Source organism: Mesocricetus auratus, unplaced genomic scaffold (genome assembly GCF_017639785.1).
Source record: "Mesocricetus auratus isolate SY011 unplaced genomic scaffold, BCM_Maur_2.0 Super-Scaffold_100026, whole genome shotgun sequence".
NCBI lineage: Eukaryota > Metazoa > Chordata > Mammalia > Rodentia > Cricetidae > Mesocricetus > Mesocricetus auratus.
The window spans coordinates 7302975-7324670 of NW_024429207.1; the positions used below are offsets into that span (position 1 = coordinate 7302975).

Consider the following 21696-nt stretch of genomic DNA (forward strand, 5'->3'; position numbering starts at 1 on the left):
TTTATTTAATATCCAGTGCCAAGATAGCAGGTATTCCTTTCCCTCCTTTACCCCCCTCTCCCCTCCTCCCTCTGCCCTTCCCTCCCCTGTCCTCTCCGCCTTTCCCTCTTTATTCTTTCCTCTTTATTTTCTTCTCTTGAAGAACATGGACTGGCTTGGTAGGTGGAGATCTGTGCCTGAGCTTCCTGAGATCTGTGACTGTTGTATGTTGCCCCATGGCAATTCTTACCCTTCTTTTTGCTATTTATCTTTAGCCCAGACTGTCTCATCTCCCTTCCACCATGTTAGCCCTACTGTTTCTGGATCTATTTCCATTCACTTTCCCTACTTTCCCTCTAGCAACCCAACACTAATTATTAGTCTTACACTGCCCCCCATCTTTTCATAGTATATACAGTAACTAATGTGTCAGTGTATATAGTACAGCCAGTTCCCCTTTATTTCCTAAAATGGTTGGGGCTTCATGGGTGCCTGCTCTTTGTTTCATTATTAATATCTTTTCCTGGTGGACTTACCCTGTGATAGTGATTATGATGCAGAATTTTTTAGAGTGATGGAACCTTTTATAACCCTGTTCTGTATGATCTAAGGACCTAAAACTCATAGTCATCAAAGATTAACCCGAGATAGTGGCTCTTAGTTCATTGTCTTACTCAAAAATTAATGACACACACTCTTATTGGAGCATTACAAAGGTAGGATTTATTAGAAATCATTACAGGAAAGTGAGAAATTAAGGAAAAGAAGAAACTCCCAAGAGTTGGAAGAGGTTCCCAAAGGAAGAAAAAGCCCTTGAATTTCCTGTGGAGCAATGGCATAAACTGTGCAAAAGGATGTGGCAATTTCTGTTGAGACTGGTTACTTTTCTGGGATATCATGGACCAAGTCGATAGAGGGCCCACATATTCTATGCCTGTCCCCCTGGCCAAACCATGGAAATGATCGTGTGATGTTCACATTCTGCCCACACAGTTAAGAGCAGTTGAAGCCCCTTCTGTCCATCACTGACTCCAGATTTGACCTAGACTGTCTGCTATCTGTTGTGCACTTCACCAGTTTTACTGCCCTGTGACCTTGGCATGTGTCACCAGTGCTGTTAATTATACTCAGCTCTACTTATTCTCACAGTTGCCCAGAAATAACTGCAGTGTGCTTGGTTATGCCTCCATCTATGGTATGGTGGAGCCTCCTTCCTGAAAGGGCTGCAACATGTTAGAAACTACCCTTACATACAACTTAGTCCATTGGAATTGGCTGTATTAGAAGGAACTTATTAAAAGCAAATGTATGTAATGACAGAGCCTAGCATGTGTTTCCTAGATGGGAAAAGCCTGATGGAAGTTAGCCAGCCATCCTTCCATAACTGACCTTGTTTCTCAGAGCCCATTGATCTCTTATCAGACCCACTTGTCTACTTCAGACCAGAAGCAAGCATCTTTCTCTCTCATTTGTAGTACTTCTGGCCCATCCTTGCAGTCCTTATATCCCCTTTTTACTTTAACACCCATTTATGCCTTAGTATATACAGACAGCTTTTGGTTTTAGCATGAGCCATTTCATTGTATCCACAGAGCTATTTTATGTCTAAATCATTGTTGCAAACAATATTATAGTCTTAGGGTGATCAAGTCTGATGTTCTAAACACAAGGAAAATGATATCTCAACCATGCTACCACTCGGTCCCTCTTGAGCATTGTAAACATCCCCACTGATAGAACAATGGTGACTTAAATTAAAAAGTATAACTAATGATTTAACTCCTGTACCGTGTATTCTTCCCCGCCAGCTGCCTGGGTCCTGTGGCTGTCTCAGCCCCCAAATAACACACAAGACACTATATTAATTGTGAATCTGTTCGCTATTTGCTATGGTTTCTTAATGGCTAGCTCTGACTTAATTATTAACCCATAATTACTATATTTTTATAAGGTCTTATCTTACCAAGAACACCAGACTTGCGCCCTCTCCTCCTGGGACCACATGATGACCCCTACTCTTGACTAAATTTTCCAGAATCCTCCTTGACTCCTAGTTTTACCTATCTTGCTTACCTATTGGCCAACAGTGCTTTATTTATCAACCAATAAGACAAACATATACAAAGAAGGACTTCCCTCATCAAACTCCAAATGTGAAAGTCCACATGCAAAAACACAAGAAACATGAATAATCGAGACAACATGTCGCCTCCAAAATTACCAACTCCACAGAAATGCCCTCTCAAGGACAGTGATGCAAAATATTAGGCAAAGAATTCATAAGAATGCTTATAAATATGTTCAAAGAAGTGAAAGAGGACATTAATGAACTAGTGAATGAATTTTAAGAGAGTATGCAAACATCTAAAAAAAATAAGTCAACACAGGGTGTGGAAATGGAATTCAATTAAGAGATAAATACTGAAGAAAAACTAAACTGAAATGATGGAAATGAAAATTTTCCATAAGTAAATAAAAAGTTTAGTAGAAAGTTTAATAATAGAATGAATCACAGGGAAGACAAAATACTAGGGCGTGAAGACAAGTGAGAGGAATTTGAAGCTTTCATCAGTAACAAAAGTAAATTAAAACATGCTTTAAGCTGGGAGTTAGTGGCACAGTCCTTTAATCCCGGCACTCAGGAAGCAGAGGCAGGTGAAGCTCTGAGTTTGAGGCCAGCCTGGTCTACAAAGCAAATTCCAGGACACCTAGGACTGTTATAGAGAGAAACCCTGTCTGGAAAAGCCAACCAACCAACAAAACAAAACAAACAAACAAAAATCCACCACCTCCTGAGTGAGATAACCCAAAACCAGAAAGGCAAATATAGTATGTACTCACTCAAAGTGGATACCAGACATAAAACAAAAGATACCCAGCCTACAATCCACAACCCCAGAAAAACTGGAACTCTCCTCTGGAAATAGATGGAAGCAGATGCAGAAATCCACAACTAACCATTGGACCAAGCTCCTGGAATACAATTGAAGTGAGGGAGGAGCAATACTATGAACAAAGAAGTCAAGACCATGATGGGGAAACCCACAGAATCAGCTGACCTGAGCTAGTGAGAGATCACTGACTCAGGTCTGACAAATGGGGAACCTGCATAAGGCCGAACTAGACTCCCTTAATACAGGTGGCAATGGAGCAGCTGGGACAATATATGAGACTACTGACAGTGGGTCCAAGATCTAACACTAATGCACAAACTGTGGAGTCCATTCTATATGGAGAGATACCTTGCCCAGCCTAGACACAGGGGTGTGGGGGTGGAGAGGTGCCTTGGTCTTGCCTCAACTAGATGATGAGACAGACTTGGTAGATTACCTAGAGGAGGCCTTACCCTCTCCAGGGAGCAGATGGGAGGAGTTGGGAGTGGGAGGAGAGGAGGGAGGGGGAACTGCTTTGGAATGTAAAACACAAATTAATAAAAAAATTGTAAAAAGAATACTAAGAAACCTAAAAAAATTTCAATACAATCACAACATAAAATTTTCCAAATCTAAGAGATGCTCAAGTACAAGAGGCATTAAGCTCAATGAATACATCAGATCAGAAAAGGAAACTCCATGTCATATAGTTAAAACATAAAATGTACAAGACAAAGGAAATATTTTGAATACTGTAGGAGAGAAGCACTCATGTCACATCTGAAATCAGACGCATCAGGATAACAGCCTCAGGAACTTTATGAAGTTTCCAGAGGCAGTGAGAACAATGTGTTTCAACTTGACAGACAACCAGTGCCAACCCAGACTACTATACCCCGTAAAGCTATTGGACATAGTGGAAGGAGAAAGAAAAATTTTATAGGATTAGAAACAGACTACAGAGTTCATGACCATGAAGCTGGCTCCAGAAAAGACATTAGAAAGATTCCTTCAGCCTGAAGAGAAAGGTACCTATATCCATGAAGCTACAAAAAAAGATAAACCATGTCGGGGCTGTCGTTAAACAAATGAGGAATAGGAAAACAGAAAAAAACCCACAAAACAAAAAATGACAAAAATTAATTAATACACGTACGTCAATAGTAACTCTGGATATTAATATCAACTCTCCAGTCAAGGACACAGACTAGCAGATTGGATAAGGGAAGGAAGACTCATAAGTATGTTGCCCTTAAGAAACACACCTCGATATCAAAAATGGATGACACCTTAATATGAAAAGATGGAAAAATGTTTTTCTTTTTTTTCTTTTTTATTATTTATTTTTAAATTTAAATTTAAATTAGAAACAAGGTTGCTTCACAAGTCAGTTCCAGGTCCCTTTCTGTTTCCCTCCCCTCCTCCCGTGCCCTCCCCCCAACCCCCCCATATCCCCTCATTTCCCCAGGGAGGGTGAGGCCCTCCTTGGGGATGTCCACAGTCTGTCATTTCATCCAGGGCAGGGCCTAGACCCTCCCCCAAGAGTCCAGGGTGAGAGTGCATCTCACATTGTTGGATGGGAGTCCAAAGTCAGATGCAAACTTTTAACAGCTGCTTTTTTTTATATCATTTTTATTTTAATTTTGAATAGCTTGTTTTACATGTCAATCCCAGTTCCCTCTCCCTCCCCTCCTCCCACACTCCCCTTCCCCCCCACCCTCCCACCCTATTGCCAAATCCTTCCACATAGGGGATATCTAGAGTCTGTCATTTTACTCTGGGTAGGGTCCAGGCACTCCCCTAAGAGTCCAGGCTGAGAGAGCATCCCTCTTTGTGCTATAGGCACACGAAGACTGTTTGTATACCAGGGATAGACACTGATCCACAGCTCAGGGCCCCATAGGTTGCCCAGGCCTTCTCGCTGACACTCACATTTGGGGGGTCCAGATCAGTCCCATGTTGGCCTCCCCACTGTCAGTCTGGGGTCCAAGAGCTCTCCCCTGTTCAGATCAGCTGTCTCTGCTGGTTTTGCCAGCCCATTCTTTGCCAATTTGCTCATCACTCCTCTCTCTCTGTCACTGGGTTCCTTGGGTTCAGTTCAGTGATTAATTGTGTGTTTGCCTCTGCTTCCATCAGTCACAGGATGAGGGCTCCCGGATGGTTATAGACATCAAGTTCATTATCAGGAATGGGCATTCGAGGTGGTCTCTCCACTATTGCTTAGCTTGCCAGTTGGTGTTATCCCTTTAGATCACTTGAGGTTGCTCTGGTGCCTGATCTGTATTCGATCCTATGATTCCCTCTTCCCCCTATTCTACCCCCACCCCCTCAACTTCCTGTTCCCCCATGACCAACTCTCTTCCTCTTCACCCCCTCTCTTCTTCCCAGGTCCCACTTCCACTTCCACTGATAGAGAGTCTGGGAAACAGGAAAGAACCTAAAAGATAGGCATATATGCATAGTACCCAAGAGAAGAGGATGGAGACAAGATCCCCTAAATGGAAAAATGTTTTTCAAGCAGAGAAATTCCTTCGAGACCACCCCGAAAAGTGTTATTGCTCTAATATCTGACAAAATAGACTTCAAAGCAAAATTAGTCAGAAGAAGTAATTCTTATCAAGAGACCAAGACAGCAAGAGAACATTAGGGTTCTAAACATAAACACATCAAACATGGGTGCACTTAATTTCCTAAAACAAATGCTACTACATATGAAGTCACAGGTTGACCCTTACACAGTAACAGTGGGTGATTTTAATAACATGCTTACTAATACATGTCATCACAACCAAAATAGAGAAACACTGGGGTTAAGTGATGCCACATATTGAGTGAACCGAACAGACACCTACAGAACATTCCGTGCAAATACTGCAGAATACACACACACATCATCTTGGCAGTGGATGGCACTGTCTTTAAAATAAATTATGTAATGGAACACAAAGCAAGTCTTAAAGATTCAGGAAAAGTGAAATAACTTTTCCTTATCTGGTCACAATGTAATAAGTCTGTATATCATCAGCAAGAGAAATGATAGAAAATATGTAAATTAATGGAGATCAAACAACACACTGTTAAATGATGAACTGTTGGTTAAAAAAAGTCAAGAAGGAAAAATTTAATCCTAGAATAGGATGAAAATGGAAACAGCATACCAGAACCTGTGGGATACTGTGGGAAGAGTCCTGAGACGGTACTTTACAGATACGAGTGCAAACGCTTAAAAACTTCTAGCAACAGCATAATGATACACATTAGGGCCTGGGAAACACAAAAGTAAGCCAAACCAAGAGTAGAAGGCCAAAAAGTAAGATCAAGGCAGAAATGAACAGAATTAGAAACAAAAATAAATGAAAGAATGAGTAGGATGGAGAGTTGGTTCTTTGAAAAGATAAACAGGTTTTGGATAAACTCCTAGCCAACCCATGTGTGTGTGTGTGTATGTGTGTGTGTGTGTGTGTGTGTGTGTGTGTGTGTGTGTGTATTTGACTTAAAAGTAGAAATAAAATTGCCTATTGAGACAAAAGGGTTAATAAGAGGACAAGGGGTGTGAAAATTGAGGGAGAGTATATTGGGGGGAGTTTGCTCAATGCATAATATGTTTGTATGAGAAAACTAACTTGTAAAAAGCAAAACTACCCCCAAAGTAGAACAAAAAAGTTTAATATAAACTCAGAAATGTGATAAATTGTAAATACAGATAAATGAATTCTTACAAAGTGGGTGAGCTGTCTTTTTTTTTTTTTTTTTTTTTTTTTTTTTGGTTTTTACGAGACAGGGTTTCTCTGTATTGTTTTGGAGGCTATCAGTCCAGCCCAGCCTCGAACTCACAGAGATCCGCCTGCCTCTGCCTCCCGAGTGCTGGGATTAAAGGTGTGCGCCACCACCGCCCGGCCAGGGTGAGCTGTCTTATGTGGCAGCTTCTCACATCCCTTTCAGCCCCTCTTCTCTTCAGTGTGAATTCTGTTCTATTGGGGAACACTAGCTTTACTACCTCCAGACTTAATTATATTAATCGCAACACTCAATAAATTCTTAGTAGAGTCTCTGGTATTTTTGTATTAAGTATTTGGCATTTGACTGTCTTGTGCCCAACACACATTAATGGTTCGTCTCCCTTTTCTTGATTTTTATTGAATTAGTAAGTATTATTGCTATATAATTCTGCTTCTTCTATTAGCTTGCTATTTATATATTCCTTGCAAAGGAAGATTAAAAAATAAAGTATTTTTCTATTAGCATTTGCTGTAATTTTTCGTTTCTTTGACTTCCCAAACAATGCAAAGGTAGGCTAATTTTAAACATTAAAACCTCTACCTTCTGTCTCCATGCATCTTAACTCTACACAGGCTTTTAATAAGAAGATTATAATATTTTTAATTTGCGTTAACCTACACACTTCTCTTTCTGATGCCCTCTATTGCTTCCAACATTTCCTTGCTTTCATCTGAGGTCACCCTTTTCCTGTCTGAGAAATTTAATATCCCTGCTCTTTAGATGTGCTGGCAGTAGATTCTATTTTTAATTTTAGTGTGTGTGTGTGTGTGTGTGTGTTGGCGTGGGAACATGCTGTAACATGTATGTGGTGAGCAGAATACAACCTACAGGAGTCAGTTTTCTTTCACTATTAGGGTTCCAGGGATTGAGCTGAGCCCAGGTCATCATGTTTGGTGGTGACAAGTACCTTCACCTGCTGATCCGTTTCTCCAGCCCGGATTCTCTCAGCTTTTGCTCCTTAGAAGTCTTTCTTGCAGCCTCGCTTTGGAAGGGTGTTTTCAGAGGGTATGGGGTTTTCGGATGATGGCTGCTTTCTTTCATCATTTTGAGGCTGCCTTTCCACTGTCTCCCTGAATCTCAGCAGGTATGCTGGAATGCTGGCTGCCACTCCTATAGTTGTTCTTTGAACAATGTTCTCTGGCCAATGCTAAGCTTTCTTCTTCGGCTTTAGTTTTCAACGATTCTGAAGCTCATCTCAACTTTTCTATCATTCACAGAACAGCCCTCTCTCTCTCTGTGGTACTGGGAATCGTATCCAGGGTCTTTCAGTTTCTCGTGCTTTCCCCTTGTTTTTATTTTGTTTTAAAACAGGCTCTGGCTGAGTCGCCTGGGCTGGCCTCCAACTCGCTGAGTAGCCTGTGATGACTAGTTTTAAGTATCAGTTTATTGTAACTCAGAATCATCTAGAGTTTTAACAAGGAATTATTTGAGAGAAGCATGCCTGTGATGACTGAGGGAGTATGGCACACCCTGAATGTGGATGGCACCATTGCGTGGGCTGGGCCCCGAGCTATACAAGGTGGGGAAGGTGGGCATGCTTGTGTTCTCTCTCTGATCTTGACTAGGGATGGACTTCTGCTTTGAGTTCCTCCTTTGACTCCCTCTCATGGATGGGATATATTGGAATTCTATACCCATCCCACCGTGTTGCTTTTGGTTGTGGTAGCTTACCACAGAAACAGAAATGAAACTGCAACATAACCCAAACAGGCTTTCAACTTGTGATCCTCCTGCCTCAGCTTCCTGAGCATCTGGCATGACAGTCACAGCCCTCTGACATTGGGTTTAGGGTCTCTTGTTAGTTTAATTTTTTCTTAATCATTTCTCTCAAATATCCCATTTTCCCCATTCTGTTTCTTCTTCCCTCACCTCGTCACCATACCTCATGAGTCTTTACATTGTTTTCTATCTCTTGCCCTTTGGCCTCCCCACATTTGACTTGGGTAACTATCTTCAGTCCTAGAATTACCTCTTTTAAAAATTTTCTAGTTGACTAGTGAACTTCCATGTTGTTCTTTCGGCATAGTCTTTTGAAGTGTGAGATTAATGTCTGGGTTGCTTGCAGAGTTGAGTCCGTTGTCTAGTTTATTCATCTTGGTTCAGGAATGGTGGTCAAGATTTATTTTCCTATTTTTTGTTGGATGTTGCACACTGTTTATGAAAATTTACAGATCTGATACAATGTTCTGTTATGTTCCTATGGAAAGCATGCACTATTACTGATGGCTGTCTCTTAGACAACCCCATCCATAGTATAATGAGGGACAAAGATTATCCAAAACTCAACTTTGTGTTTATGAAGCCTTTCACCTTTGTCTATTTCCATGCAATTACATTCTAAATACACCAGTATTTGAGCCATGTATCTGTTTTGTGCTGGAAGTTGTTATGTACTATCAGGATAGCACAATGTGCCTTAGTGAGATTCTGGGTGAGGGATATATTTGCTATGAAAAGTAAGAAAAAGGCATATACCAGTCAGAATAATTTTAATACCAAATGTAAAACTTAGGGTATTCCCTGGAGTCCAGTTGCGGAGAGGGAGGAGTGATGAGCAATGGGGTCAAGACCAGGCTGGAGAGACCCACAGAGGCAAGTAACCTGAACAAGGGGGAGCTCATGGACCCCAGACTGACACCTGGGAAACCAGCATAGGACTGATCCAGAACCCCTGAACGTGGGTGTCAGTTGGCAGGCCTAGGCAATCTATGGGGCCTCTAGTAGTGGATCAGCATTTATCCCTAGTATACGAATGGACTTTGGGAGCCCATTCCACATTGAGGGATACTCTCTCAGCCTAGACACATGGGTGAGGGTCTAGGCCCTGCTCCAAATGATATGACAGAAGATGCCCCATGGAAGGCCTCACCCTCCCTGGGGAGCAGAAAGGGGATGAGATAGGGAATTGGTGGGTGCCAGGGGAGGAGGGGAGAGAAAGAGAATTGGGATTAACATGTAAAACAAGCTTGTTCTTAATTTAAATAAAATAGTAAAAAAAAACTTAGGGAGTTCTATAAAATATTCCGTCAAAACGAACCTTATTCTTGGGGATGCTTTGGAACCCAATTTGAAGATCTCTAAACTGGAAAAGAAAGTCACAGTACCAAAGTGTAATGTCCAGAAAACAACAGAATGTGTTGGGTCCTGGTGATGAGAAATAGGTTGTGACTGACAGTCCCCCTTGAGGTCATTCACAACCCAAGTTCTGAAAGCAAAGCAGAGAGAGAAATAACCACTTAACACAGGGCCAGTAGAACATTCTCATTTGCTGTCTGTTCAGGGTCAGAGATCCAGACAATAGAGGAAGAAGTCCTATCTCACTTGAGAGATCTTCTGAATGCAAGTCCCAAGGGTGCCATACATTCAGATGAAAGCTATATACGTCCACATGCCTCATAGAATGGAATGGAGAAGCAGCCAACTAGACAAGTCTGGGACAAGTAAATTCTTCTTCTCTGTCAGTCCACCATGGTCTTTCCTGGGTGGAATCTCAAAAGGAAAAACATTGCACCTTATTGGAGATGCCAAAGCCACAAATGAATAAATAACTAACAAAGGAAAGCCAGTGAGAAAAAGACAATGGCAGTGTAATGGAAGATGGTGTAAATGGCATCGGTAGTTTCAGAGAGAGCAGAGTTAATTACTCCTAGGTAGATTTGTGTGGGTGCTTTGTTTTGTTTTCTTTGGTCTTTGTCTGATAGGAATCAGCAGACTGGAAGGGGGTGTTGTGTGGATAGTTCTCCAATCAGGAGTCCGTGGCGCACTCTGTGATCTGTGAGTGTGGGCGAGCATTTCTCAATTTCCAGGCTGCTACCTCCAGGTCTGCTTTATGGATTCAGAGAACATTAAATTTTGTCCCCTGAGGTCCCTGCAGGTCACCTAAGCATGTCTGAGGGAAGTATGACGTTTTCGAGTGTTGTCCCAGAGGTCTGCAGGGAAGGTCATGGCTAAGGTGAGGTCTGAAAGTCAGGCTTTGTTTTCATGACAACCTTGAGAATAGGTTTTCTCCTTTTATTCCATCTTTCCTCGTTATTACTGGTGAACTTTGAAGGGAACTGCCTTTAAATCAGGTTCATTCAAGTCCTATTCTTGTTCATATTAGAGTCTTGCTTCTTGCTGAGTAGTTGCACCTGGTATTGCTTCTGAGGCCCTTCTAAGTGTTTTGATAAGAAAACAGTTAGATGGAACAATTACCATTGGCCACCACTGTGTCTGTGCATTTTTGTGCTAAATATTTTAAGGCACTTCTTCTCATCTGCCATCTATCAGAATATACTTATATTTTTTCACAACAAGACCTCATTGCCCAAAATAAACTATCAAAATAAATATGCAAAGCCAGCGTGGGCAATGCTTCATGCAGACACAGCATCCTTGTGGAAGGAACCATTTCAAAGCAATACTCAACAGGCTTTCCGCAAACCCTGTTCTTTCATAGCTGTGCAAACAGAACCCTCAGAGTGTCCCAACGCCTCTCTGTGGGCTAACCATCTGATCTCTTGGGTTCGGGTGCTTTTCCGCCGTGCACACTGTTTTCTTCCATGAGCCTTGCTTCCTAGAAGCTCTCTCCGAGGACCACCAAGCCAAGCCCATAAACATCACATTTCTAGAGCACAGGTCTCACCTTCCAAGTGGAGTTCCCCCTTGCCAACTTTGACACATCTTGTAACAATAACTCCTGTGAGCTGCATTTTATGTGACATGAGACAGGTGTGCAACTGTTGAATACATGTCTCAAGAGAGCTTATTAAAGAGGATAAGCCAATTAAGTCTCAGAGAAACATGCAACCTTTTCCAGGAAAACACATCGGAGGTACAGGAGCTTGTGGGAACGAGTCTTTGGAGGGAAGCACGGCCTTTGATCTCAGACACCCTTTCTCCAGGGTTGGCCTAGCCCCAGAAGACCAGAACTATTGTAGGTTTCTTCTGATGTCAGGGGAAGGAGGCTGGCTGTGTCCTGGCAGACTGGCTTTGTGTACACAGCGAGGACAGGCTAAGAAAGAGCAACCAGATGAGGAGCAGCTCATCTGTGACACTTGAGTTTAGAAGCTTGACAGAGAGTGGCCTACTAAGAACAAAAGGTGACTAACAGGAAGCCAAGGTGACAGGGAAAGTGAGCTCCACAGGGCCTAGGCTCTGCCTAGTAGACCAGATAGGTCAGAGTTAGCTTTAGAGGAGGGAAAAGTCCTCTAGACCAGAGACAGGAACTATCCTCCTCCCAAGGGGAACTAGATGAAGACAGAGTGACTTCTACTAGAGTTGTGGTTCGTGGAGACCTCTTGGAATGTGCACCAGAAATGGCATCTTCATATCTGAGGCAAGTGCTTCAAGAATATCTCACTCATCAGACTGTGAAAGGACTGCGTGACTCCTCCCGACCAGGGAAACCATCTAGACTTCCTGCACTACATGGTGATCCTGACCAAAGTCTCCCTCCCTAAGGAGACCTTTGGAGGACAGCAGACTTGGGATACAACATGTCAGTGAAGCCTTTTCTTGCACATCCGGGTTACTGGCCCTCTGCCCCCTGCTGAGAGATTCCTTCCCACCCTACCCCTCCCCACTCAGTCTGTGTCCTCAGAGACCTGGCAAACTGCCTCTATCCCCATGTCTGTTGGTGTTTCAGGCTTCTGGGGTGCTCTGAGCCACTTCCAGAAACAGCTGGGGTGGGGAGAGAGGGTTATCCCAGTGGCCCTTTAAGGACCCCCTCCACTGCCCTACTTAGTGTGTGTATGTTTGTTGGGGTGTATGTGTAGGTCAGAGGTCACCATCAGATGTCTTCTTCAATTGTTCTCCACTGTAATTTTGAAGCAGGGTCTCTCACTGATGCTGGAGATTAGCGATTAGGCTAGGCTGACTAGCAAGCTCTAGGGACCTGTCTCTCTTTGTCTTCTCAGCTCTGGAAATACTGGCACATGCCACCACAGCTGGCTTGTTCTCTGGGTGCTGGGGAGTCTAAATTCAGGTCCTCATGTTTGTGTAATAGGTACTTTACCTACTGCTGACTCTCCTGGCTTTGCTGTTTTGAAAAGAAAACTCTTCCTCTTGGTTTCCCAATAATTGCAGGGAACTCTTAGAGTCACAGGAGGAGCATGTAGGGAGGGGACACAGTTCTGCACACTAAAGCCTTGCTGTAGGAAAAATGGTACTGAGAGCTTGTGGAATTGGAATAGAAATTAGGACAGAAACGGCTAAAGGCTTTCTGGGTCTCCCTACTGCTCAACAATCCACCATTATTTGTTTACCACTAATAAAACATGTCACAGTTCCAGGAAGAATGGATTCAGGACCTCAAGACTCCCTTTGTCTGAGGACTCATTTGATATAAGAAATACTGACTTTGAGCCCCTTTCCTTATTTTGCTGGAAGCCCTGCCTTCCGAATCGGCCATTCTCTGTGTAAGCTTTGGTAGTTGAGCAGGCACATCTGGAAGACTGGTAGGTGTTCCAGCAGAGCCTTCACCAGATGTGGCTAGAGCTCAGGTACCAGCTCATGGCAATTTGCAAAGGATTTGGAACGAGATAGGATAGATGATGGCTTGACTTGCTTACTCCCTGGCTGTGTGTTCTCTGAGTATTGATTCTCTCTGCCATTCCATGGTCTAGGGAGCAAGATGGCCAAGGAGACATTTTCCTAGTATCCTTTACAGAGACCCTCTCCCCAGGAAGAGGAATTATTACTTGAGTACCTAAGGGAGCCTGGCACTCACAGTAGTCCAGTGCAGCAGACCTATTGTGCTCCTGAGCCCCAACATAACATTAGCCTCTGCTCCGAGCCAGACGAAATCCACGTGAGACTGAACTTCGACCTCACAAATTCATAAGCTAGTCCAATGCCTGGAACGCAGATGTGAGTCTGGGAAGAAGCTATCAAGGAGGGTGCCTGGTCTTGCAGTTTCCTTCCTGGATCAATCTCAAAGCCTGCGATTCCCTTGCTAGCTCCCATTTCAACTTAGACCAGCACATAGGCATGGTGATTGAATATTGTATGGCTTGGGATACTACAGCAGCAGCCTTACTGGATATCTCCTGATCAGGTTAGGTGTGAGCAAAGGATCCTGGGGTAGCAGAGAGGAGGTTGTGTGGGTGCTGGGAGGCTCAGAGCCTTCAATCTGGATCCAGGAGGGTATCGGAAAAAGACATTTAAGCCTAAGGGTGAGCCTGTAGCATCTCACAGGCTATCACAAAATAATGACAGCCACAGGCCCCTATGAAACCATCTCCCTGTTTGAATTCTCAGTCATCCTAAGCCTTGTTTGGGGCTGTCTTGGCTCCTAACCTATACTCTGTTTCTTCCTGTTTTCATTTTCGTCTCACCTCCTCTTTCTTCAGCTTGCTGTTCTCTTTCTTTATTCCTTTACTTCCTTTCTGTCTTCTCCCATCTTCCCTTCATGTTTTCTTCAACATGAAAAAAGTACTTGTTTTGCTGTCCATTTCTGTTGAAGCATTCAGTTCATTTCAGGAAAATGTGAGCCAGCTCTGGGGCTGGTCTGCACTGGGTGGGTCACGCTAAGGACTAATTTCTTTTTGATGCCTGGTAATATTATCGGACTCTAAGCTGCTTGGTAGCAGGGATATATATAGCATAGTCAGTCTGTAATCCATGCAACGGAATGGAGGTCGCACAAGAAAGAAGCCATCAAATGAGTACATTAACAAATGGTATAACCAGGAGATTCCAAATTCCCTTTTTAGAGATGCATTTTTACCAACTCACCCCAAGATCTCCCCTGCATTTCTATCATACAAGTCCCTAAAGGCATAACTGTCACAATGGAGGGCAGTGAATACAGATGGAGGCCCTTTGGTAGATGTCCTCCAACACATGGAGGCATTCCTTACTGTAGATCCCTAGAGGCTGAGTGACTCACTCAAGAATACAGAGTGATATACAGTTTAGTTTAAAACATTTAGAGAAACGCAATGTGGTTGAAAATCATTTGCTCAGTGCACAAATTAGATCAAATCAGCTTTATGTGTAATTATCACTCAGTTTCTTTAAGAGGTAAGTTCCAGTTCCCTTTAAGATAGTGTTTGTAGCCGGGCGTTGGTGGCACACGCCTTTAATCCCAGCACTCAGGAGGCAGAGGCAGGCGGATCTCTGTGAGTTTGAGGCTAGGCTGGACCAACAGCCTCCAAAATAATACAGAGAAACCCTGTCTCATAAAACCAAAAGAAAAAAGAAAAAAAAAGATAGCGTTTGTAGAATACTATTTTAACTAGGCAAAAATGTGCTACATTTGTTTATGCTGCAGAATATCACTTTAACTGAGTAAAAGTGTGTTACATTTGTTTATGCTGCATTTGTTTAATGATGTAAGGATGTGTGTCTAATCATGCAAAGATGTGTTGCATTTGTTTCACCTTGCCTGCCTAAGGTACTTGATTGGTCTAATAAAAGAACAGCCAATAGCTAGACAGGATAAAGATAGGTGGAATTGGGGTGCATAGAGAATAAATAGGAGGAGAAATCTAGGTTCAAGAGAAGAAGAATGAGAGAAGAAGGAAGAGAGAACTAGGGGCACACCCAGAACCAGAAAGTCAGGCTGATGCTAGATAGACAGACATAGAGAATCAGTGAAAGTCATATATACAGAAATAAGAAAGGCAATAAGCCCTGAGGCAAAACATAGATGAAGAGAAACAGGTTAAGTTATATGAGCTAGTCAGAAATGTCCCTAAGTAGACTGAGCATTCTAAAGTAATAATACGTCTCTGTACCATTATTTGGGCGCAAAAGAAAAAGCCTTGTCCAGATTAGCACAATACTTTCTCAGGTCCCTACCAAAAATGATGAGTTACTCATGGATAACCTATGTTCACCTTCCCGTGTGCTTATCATCATCTACGGATCACAGGTAATGCCCATTACAGTGTAAATGTACATGTTCCTGGGGGTGACTAATGATGGTGAAAAATGTTTAGAATATTTACAAATTAGTTACAACAACTGTAATTGTTTTTTAAGTATAAACTCAAAGCATCAATTCTAAAAGAAAAGTCAAGAAAATATTGACAAGTAAAAAGCACATGAACCTTCATAATTTCACCTGATGGAAACTGCTGTTTTTCATATATACATACATACATACACGTGTACACACACACACACACACACACACACACACACGTACATACATACATATCTTTCCATATCCTGAGATTATGATTATGGTTATTTCTTTAATCTAATCTGGAAATGTTGGAGAATCCTAACAGCTATGAAGTCCAGAGTCTTCCAGTGATGCATAAGCAGTTAACGACATGTTCTGTTTGCAACTCTATAGTGTTCAGTGACCTTAACCAGCAAGGATGCCCACGCCTCTCTTGAAGTCATTTGTCCATTTGGTCTTTGTACATGTGTCTGTAGGATGTTTTAGCTGGTGTCACCTCCTCAGAGACACTGTCCCAATCCTATCAGATGAGAACGGCATCACTCTTGCCTCTACTATTCTTTTCATATCTGTTCTCTTCCCCTGCTTCTCAAGCCACACAACCCTTTTGGTTTCCTTTCAGGTTCACCTTCCTCTTTCTGATTCATGAAAACTGAAATTTTCTCAGGGCCGTGTTTGAAATTAGCTGGAACAATCTGAATTGCTTTAGTCTCTCCAAGGGTGAATGTCTTTATACTCAAGGCTCAACTGACTTCTTATGCCAACAAATGGATCCCCAACTCGCTTATTTGAGCTCCAATCCTGTCAGCTGGCATCTCAGAGTAAACTTAGAGGCAATGTTCCTCTGCCTCCAAGTTGTTCTTTTAAATTAAGCAGAGAATCACCATCCAGACAATTCTGTAAGCCAGGAACTTAGTGCCATGCCTATTGCTGACTGAAGCATCCACCCCAAATACAATCCACTATTAAGTCCTAGCAATTAATTTGTAAATATGTGTCTCAAGTATCAATGCCTTAATAGGAAGCCTATAGTTCAAGCTATAATCATCTCTCCCCTAAGTCTGTGCAATAACTTCGTACATTGTCCATCTCCACTTACCCATTCACCTAACGTCTCCATTCCATTGTGCACTTTCAGCTAGAGTAGTTTTTCTGATATGTGGAATAATATTCTGAGCCTAGGATTCTTCTTGCCTCATCCACATCACATCCATCCTCCCCCGTTTCAATCTCTCAAAGCACACCTTAAGGCATTTTCTAGATGTTTGGCATCATGTGCACACAGGCAATGATGGCGCTATAATGTTGGCTCACTCCATTTGTGACGGATGCTTCTAATTTTACCTGTGCCCAAGTGGCATACATCTAAGGTCAACTTGATAGAAAGGTGTCAAGGTCGCACCATGATAGGATAGAGGAAGGTACTATAGATGATCCATAACTCTTGACCAATATCTAGTATGTTCTACTTGCTGATTCAGATGGAATCACTGTGACTATAACTGCCCAAACTAGATATGAGCTGAGTAAATAGCCACCTCCAGCCTTTGTCAAGAAAGGGAGGGAGAGAAGGATGGTAGCCACGTGTAGTTTTCTACATGGAAAGTATTTACTGGTCTAAATACCTACACAGAATAGGAAGAGGTGGTGGTGTTGAGCCAAGGCACACCCAACATCATCCTAGGATAAATGGGTGGTTTTGTTCAAGTCTTCTTGGCAGCAGGCTGTTGAAAATTAACATAGTAAAATTCAAAAGGAAAGGACACAGAACCTGAATGCCAATCCTTAGTAGACAACTATAGAATAAACTTAAAATCTGCTCCCACCATGTAGGACAGATTGGCAATATGAAGAGCTAAAATGTTCTTCCCATATAAAATCTTTTCACCTACTCCAATTTCCGAACTCCTTGCTCAGGACAACCATCTACCCTTGGGTTGTTCAGCAATATCAATCGAAGATTCCTTTTCAAAATAAAATCTCCTTGTCATAAAAAATAAAGGTTGTGATCAACATGTAATTAGTTCTTAACATTTTTGGAGCACAGGTTGTACTATTCCTGGCTTATTTCAGCCTGGAACTATTTCCTGAGCATGGTTTCCCCTGTATAACTCAATGGCACCAGTGGGACCAGTGGGCAGGGCTTTGAAAGCTCCATTGATAAATATTAAATGTCTTAGGATTTGGACTGAGGGAAGGTGGACTCTTCCCCGCTGCTCAATTTTTCACCCAGTTGCTTTATGTACCTGACAGGAAGACTTGAACTACTGCCATTTCTAAGTTATATGTCTAAATATTGACTTAACGGCAAGACTCAAAGTGTCATAACACAGATCGCCAAAGCAGTGAAGACTGCCCAGGCCTCACCAAGAAGTCTGTACAGTGTCCCATCGGGAGTGGAAAAGGAAACAGAACATGGAAGAAGAAAAATAAAATCCAGGCATGTTTAGAAGACACGAACGGCACTTCACTTCATCTTGTAGAGACAAATGAGCACTTGTTAGGTCACTGTCTGAGGCTGGACGGCACCAGGGAGGAGAAAGAATGGACAACAGTGACCATGACTCCCTTGGCCCTTTATTGACAGGAATGAAGTGGACTGGGACATTGCAGCCTGAGGTGGACAGTCTACATTCAGAAGAACGTCAGCAGGGTGTTCAGCTTTGAAGGACCTGACAATGTCTAAGAAATAGAACTTTTCATCTAATTTGTATGAAGACTTCAATCCAGATCTTTGGCTAACCACCATGTAGGCCACAGAGGGAAGCCCCATCTAGCCTCTTTTCTTCTCATTATTCACTCCCCAACTGCTAATCAGACAGTTTTACCATGACTATTAGCTGCCGAGCTATAGTTTGAAAGGAGTGATGGCCTCTTCTTACCCCAAAAGAGTTGTTCTGGGGGAGCAATGAGATATTGTACAGGGAAATTACCTTTGAGATTCATCACATATTCAGTGATATGTAAATTCTTCCAGGTGAAATAAAAACAATGCTCTGTAAGGCAACAGCAAGAGCTTTGGAATATTACCATTTCCCCTCTCCGTATTTTCTCCCACCTTGCCATAATACAGGCTTATATGGTTATACCTAACACCATGAACAGAGCTGCATGGTATTGTGACAATACCATGTAGCATTCATAGTCCTCCCGTGCCTACAGATGCAACCTCTTGTATTTATTGATAATAATGTTTCTTGATGTGATCTTAATGTACAGCAACATCTTCTTTCTGATTTAGATCTCACCATAACCAGCATAAATCTGAACTTGACCCTTTAGACAAGTCTTCCTACATTGACCCACACTTTTTAGTATAGCAACTGGCTTCACGGTCCCACTTGGGTCTCTATTTCAGATAAAGGAGTGCCCCTAAGCTTTAATGTTATGGTTTGGGTCACAAATGCTCCTCATAGATTCGTGCTTTGGATGCTTGTCCCTGTGGCACTATTTGTTGATGCTGCAGAACCTTTGGAGATAGGACGTAGCTGACAGTAGTAGATGACTAGGAGTAGGTCTTTGAGTCTTGCTGTCTGTTCCCTCGTCCACAGTGATGTGAATGGCTGCTCTCTGCCACAGGCTCCATGAACTATTCTATTCAAGTGCATGGTGCCAAGTGACTATGCCCTTTAACCTTTGAAACCAGGAGTAAAACTAAACCCTTGCTGTCTAAAGTAATTTCTGTCAGATATATTTGGTCACAGAGATGTCAAACGTAACTGATTCTCCTTCCCTTGATGCAAAGCATCTCATGTCAGTCTAGGTGACTGAAGGTTTATGCACAGAACCCCTGGTGTCACTCCGAACCTATCCCTGTTGGTAGAATAAGTCCTTCTGCCCAATTTGGACTTAACACTGTGTGTGCTGTCCTTTGTGAGCCTACCTGTGAATGTTTGTCCCTGCTCTGTGACAACTTTCAGGATTCTGGCACAGCTTGGCAGTGGGGCTGCCTGTGTTCTGAGATCCTTTGAGATCTGCAGAGATCTGTGTATCTCTCCATGTGGCCACCTCCAGACAGCATCCTCCAGCCCACAGCCTCAGTGCAGGCCATGTGTGACTCAGCTCTGGATGACTCATCCTTCTCCCCACTCTCCCCCATGCCTGTCAGCAGCCCTCTCCCATAATCCACTGGGCCTTCTCAATTCTCTCAGCTGTCCCCACCTTCCTGTCCCCCAGCGCAAAGCCAGTGAGGTCTCTGCTACTTTTCTCTACCTCTCACCCAGATGCTACTCATTTATCCCTTCATTTCTTTTAGGCCTTTACCAATAGCTGGCTCCATCATGACAAGGATCAGTATTATAACATTGGAGAAAGTGCCATAACCAGGTGCCTGGAAAAGACACATTGCACATCACCTACTGAAAAAACAAATCCACAGCATTTTCAGTATTGAATACACTCATATTACCTATATTTAGTGTGTGTGTGTGTGTGTGTGTGTGTGTGTGTGTATGTGTGTGTGCACATGTGTAGAGAACTCACTGTAGTCTGTTCTCTCCTTCCAACATGTGGGTTCCGGAGAATGAACTCTTTCAGTTTGGTGGCAAATGCCTTTGGCTGCCCCTGAATCTCCTCATTCTTAATGAAAGCTATTCAACGGACAGGAATGGCAGTATCCACTGGCTTTCACAGTAGCCAAGACAGGTCGCAGCATTATTTACTTCATTACAATGAAATAGTTTTGCTTCCCAATTACCTAAGTGTATAAAAGGAGTCAACAGTTAAGAGGTGTCATGAAATTCATTTCCAAACAGTTGTGTGTGCTTTGATTTTCTATTGTCAATGCTGCGGGGAAAATTAAACATGCACAGAAATTCAAAATATATTGGATGAAATTCTCAAATAAATAAAAACACTCTTTTAAAAAAAGTGTGTAGACATGATATTCAGCTCCTTTGTAAAAGTCAATGAGCAAACTAAAGTTGATTTCTTTTCCACATTGAAAACATTGCACATGAAATTCAAGCATGTGACACTAGAGCAAGGGAACTAGGAAATGACACTGTACCTGCTGATATTATAGAGCTCAAGAATGGAATTTTTAAGATGTGCCCATAGAAAACATTTGTCATCTGGTAGAGGATTACTATCTAGAATATACAAAGAACTAAAAAAAAAGCAATAAGGAAACAAGCAAATCAGTTAATAAATAGGGTAGTGAAATGAACAGATAGTTCAGAAAAGAAGAAATTCAAATATATGAAAAATCAGCCTCATTAAGTAGCATTGATATATAAATAAATACATTGAGATTCCATCATACCCCAGTCAGAATAACAGTCACTAAGAAAGCAAACAACAACAACCACAAATGCTTGCACAGATATAAATAAAAGAGTCAAATCCTTGTGCTCTGTTGGTGGGAATGTAAGCTAGTTTAGTCCCCCATGGAAATAAGTACGGCAGCTTCTCAACAAGCTAGAACTAGAGCTACTGCATGGCAGAGTTGCACCATTCCAACTGCTTATTCAAAGGCTTCTAAGTCTTATCCCAGAAGCACTCGCACACCAGTTCCCTGCAACATGATTCACAGCAGCTAAGTTATGCAACCAGCGTGGGTGTGCAACAACAGAGGCAGTAAGGAAAATGCAGCATACGCATCCATGGTGGCTTTTATGTTGTCTGTGGTAAAATGGATGCAACTGGGGACAATCATATTCAGCAAAGCAAGCCAGCCTCCGAAAGACAAAGACCAAGCTTCATTTCATCTGTGGTCCCTAGTTTTTATAGTCACATGAAATCATGTGTATATACATCAAATAAAAATAGAAGTGAAATTATCTAGGTGTATAAAGGGGATTAGTGTGAGAGAGGAGGGGTAATGGGGTAGCGAGGCATAGAGGAGGGAATCCATTCAATATAAAATATATATCTTTGCTGGGTGGTGGTGGCGCACGCCTTTAATCCCAGCACTCGGGAGGCAGAGGCAGGCGGATCTCTGTGAGTTCGAGGCCAGGCTGGACCGATAGCCTCCAAAACAATACAGAGAAACCCTGTCTCATAAAAACCAATATATATATATATACATATATATGTATATATGTATATATATACATATATATATCTTTAAGGAAATTTTAAGTTAAAAATTTTAAATTCCTAAAATTATTAATGTGCCTTTAGAACATAGTTCTTAGGTAAAAATCCCTTATTTTTTGTTGTTGTTTTGTT

The 21696-nt window shown here is 42.2% G+C and overlaps 1 protein-coding gene across 4 annotated transcripts in view; it reads right to left on the bottom strand.

Annotated features, from left to right (window-relative positions):
• Enpp6 (ectonucleotide pyrophosphatase/phosphodiesterase 6) overlaps positions 1-21696 on the bottom strand; it is a 119651-nt gene that overhangs the window by 44138 nt on the left and 53817 nt on the right. The window lies entirely within an intron of this gene.